Here is a 3830-nt window from a genome sequence, read left to right as displayed (position 1 = left end):
TTCGGAAAGGAAGGACAAGTCATCAAGGAGCTACACAAAATGAAGACATCAAGCTCATGTTGGTGAATGGGTATCCGGCTCCGACTCCGACAATCACTCCGAGAGAAGCTATCACTCCGACTCCGAATATACTCAAGATGAAGGCATTGCCGGTCTAGCACTTGTGTAAACCAACTCCTATGACATATTTGATTCACCAAATGAAGGAATTAGAAGATGCTTCATGGCCAAAGGTTCAAAGGTATCACACCCCGAGTATGTTGATTTCAATAGTGTGACACCCCAAAAATTTGGCCTTGTTTTAATGAATTAAATTTTTTTGCCAGGAATTAAAACTTTGGATTTCTGAGCTCCATTTTGATTTTTAAATCATTTCCTTCCCTGTTATGATGAGTTTTTCCCAAAGAGAAAACTTTTCAAATATGTTATTGGACTTGTTTAACCTCTCAAGAAAAACTTTCCTTTTATCAGTATAACTAATTAACTAATTTAATTGCTTGATCTTTACTTTCTTGGAAATGGTTTTTCAAGGTTAAATGGCCATATTTGAACTACAACCATTTGATAGATTCACTTAAAATTTCCACAAAAATTTGGAGATGTCATGTGATGTTTTTAAATCACTTTTATGCAAAAATATATTTCATTCATGAAATATTTTGAGCCCTACACTCAATTTTTCTTCTCTGATCCAGAGTGCATTTTGCACTACAACCCATTTAAATATTTCTTTCTGGCCTCCACCAAAATTATGGGATATTGTTAGTAGCATATGATTCAACTTTATACAAAAACCTAGTGCTGTTCTTTGAAAAAGTTGAGTGAATCAACCTCATCTTCATTCTAGACCAACTGGATGGTTTGTGCAGCAACCATATTTTTGCTTGCTCTTTAACCCTTGATTCTTTCTCCTACTTGTAGTACTCCATGTTAAACCCTTAAGTCCAGGAGCATGCACCCTTTGGATCATTTTTGGTTCATGAAATAATGTCATTTATTTCCTGTCCAGAAATGTAGTTTTGTAAAACTTGCACTAACAAGTTTGTGCTTTTCACAAACTAACCTCACCACTCTCTCTTGCATCTAAAGAGACCCCAACCTGGAAGTTTTGGCTACCCCAAGAGATGCCTAGGTGCATGTGGCATTCTATCGAGCACCCTGTAGGCATGACCAATTTTGACATGAGTTTTGGCATTTCACTGTGAACCTGATCCCCTGACCAAACCAGCTTGTCCACTGATCTCCTTGCAAGCCCAAACCTAGACCTGTTAACCCCCAGCCTCAACCGCGAGCTCTAGCATGCTCTGGCATTTCGTCGTGCACACTCAGTGCATGCACGGGACGCGCCCAGAGCGCGCATATTGCACGACCCGTGCGCCGAGCCGACACGTTGGCCCCACGGTTTTGGCTCGCTCCGCGGCATCACGCCACGCGCTCCCCTTCTCACAGCTACGCGCCAAGCCGCCCCTCACCGCGCCCGGCAGGCCAAGCGCTAGCCGCCGCCGCCGCCCGACAGCCTCTGCCCATGTCGGCGCCGCCGAACCTTCCTCCGCTTGCCACCTGGCCCCTGGAACAGCGCGTGCTCATCCGCGAGTGTGTCCACTAGCGCTCGTCGCCGCCACGTCGCCCTGGCTACAGAGAGGCGGTTCGCCGGAGAGCTTATCCGGCCGCCGCGGAACCGACCTCGACGAGCTATAAAAGGAGGCCCCCGTGCTTCCCCGAGCACAGAGGCAACCTTAGAATGCTCCCCTAGTTCTCCTATGGCAGCCAATCGACCCGGGGAGGTCTTCTTCCCCACCTCCGGCAACTGCAGCCGCCACCACTGCCCTGGCCAATTCGGCACCACCAGGGCCTCCCCCTCTCCGTTCTCTCCACCAAGAGCTTCCTCATCCTCCCGAGAACCTTTCCCTCTACTCGATTTCTATCGGGGCTCACTGCGGGAGAATTTTCACTCTGCCCCCGAAGCCTCCTCCGCCGCGAAGCTCGCCGCCGGCAGCTCCCTCCGTCCCCACCAGCCTGGCAACCACCGGGAGGACCGCACTGGAGTGGCGCATCCATCCCCGCCCTCGGGGCCCCGCGAAGAGCTGCCAGTCGCCGGCGACGATCGCCTGAGCTCCGCCTCCGCTCGGGACAGGGGAAGGAGGGGAAAGAGAGACTAGTCAAACCTGACTAGTGGGCCCTCTGGACCCACTGTCAGCGACCGCGTGCCTGTCCACGTGGGATTAAGTGAAGGCGTAAATCCCCCAGTACGTTTTCCCCGCTCCGAAAGCGTATTCCCCTCCGAAACGTTTTCTTTTCTATTTTATTTAAATAACAGATTTTGACCAGAACTTTGACTGGCTAAAACTTTTTAAATACAACTCCAAATGAAATGATTATTTTTCCTACCTCCCTCAAATTTCACCTAGTTTATTTTAAGATTTATTTGAAAAAAATTCAGAACAACTTTTGGTGCTGTTTTTATTTTGTGTGTTAATTCTTTTATATTGCTAAAATAGGATTTTTTTGAAGAGAGGAGAAAAGTTTCAAGTTTTGGAGTGCACCCTGCCTTTCCACACATTGAAGGCAAGCATTCTGAACCTCGGCATAATATTTTTGTGTGTTCGATGACACGTTCATAACATCACCTCACTTTGGAGAAACTTGTTATTTCATGTGATAAGATCATATGCATGGGTGCATGTTATTGATTTCCATGCTGTTGGAAATGGACACACTTGTGATGATAATCACCCTCATGTGCCTTGCATGCATACCGGCAGGAACCCGGGAAAACCTCTGCCTTGGGTAGGCATGAGTTTGTCGCCGGTCTCCGTCGGGACAGTTATGTCTGGTATGGCATGGCAAGGTGATATGAGCGGTGACTCTGTTGGTTGAAATATATTCGTCATGCTAATCATGCAGGGAATACTTAAACCTCCTGAGTCGACCGTAGATCGAGTCTTGTGCCAGTAACCCCCATACTTGTTTCGTACTACCACTCGTCTCTACAGCAAGTAGAGTATGGTTCAGTAAGTCGTCAACCCCTTTCAAGCACACACCATACAGAGAGGCCATGGTGGAAGATATCGGTTGTAGCCGGTAGGCATGCCACCTGGTCCGGGGGCATGGGTGTTTCCGGTTGGGACCGAGAGGGGAGGCCACCCCTTAGAGCGCGCGATATAAATTTGATCTCATGCTACGCGAGGTTGTAGCCTCCCCACTTAGAGTTTGCTTAACAGGTGTCGTGGGTGACTCCAGACACGGGTGAGATAAGCTGGTGTGTGCAAGTTAGGTGTGTTTTCAACAAAAAGGCCGTAGACGGAATTAGTCCCGATGGACTAAAGAAATCCGTTACTCGTGGGTAAAGAGTACACCCTCTGCAGAGAATAAACCTATTCGAATAGCCGTGTCCATGGTTAAGGATTACAGTCTGGGATGGGTCAGGTGTCGGTCTTAGTGTCGGTCTTCGGAGGTGAAACTGTTAACCAGAACTGGAACCACTACCTGTGACTTGTGATAATTATGGTTATTATTATTGTTGACTAACCCGTGATATTATTGTTATTATCGAGTATCTCTGGGATGGTTCTACCTCCGGGATATTCACTATGATTGTTTCTTTTAAAGCCCTTTATGTGGTGTCGCTCAGACGCCCGACTGTGGCATTTCTTTTAAAGCCCTTTATGTGGTGTCGCTCAGACGCCCGACTGTGGCATTTCTTTTAAAGCCCTTTATGTGGTGTCGCTCAGACGCCCGACTGTGGCATTTCTTTTAAAGCCCTTTATGTGGTGTCGCTCAGACGCCCGACTGTGGCATTTCTTTTAAAGCCCTTTATGTGGTGTCGCTCA

Source organism: Triticum dicoccoides, chromosome 7A, assembly GCF_002162155.2.
Source record: "Triticum dicoccoides isolate Atlit2015 ecotype Zavitan chromosome 7A, WEW_v2.0, whole genome shotgun sequence".
NCBI lineage: Eukaryota > Viridiplantae > Streptophyta > Magnoliopsida > Poales > Poaceae > Triticum > Triticum dicoccoides.
The sequence above is the reverse complement of the archived record's forward strand: the minus strand, read 5'-3'. Positions refer to the sequence as shown.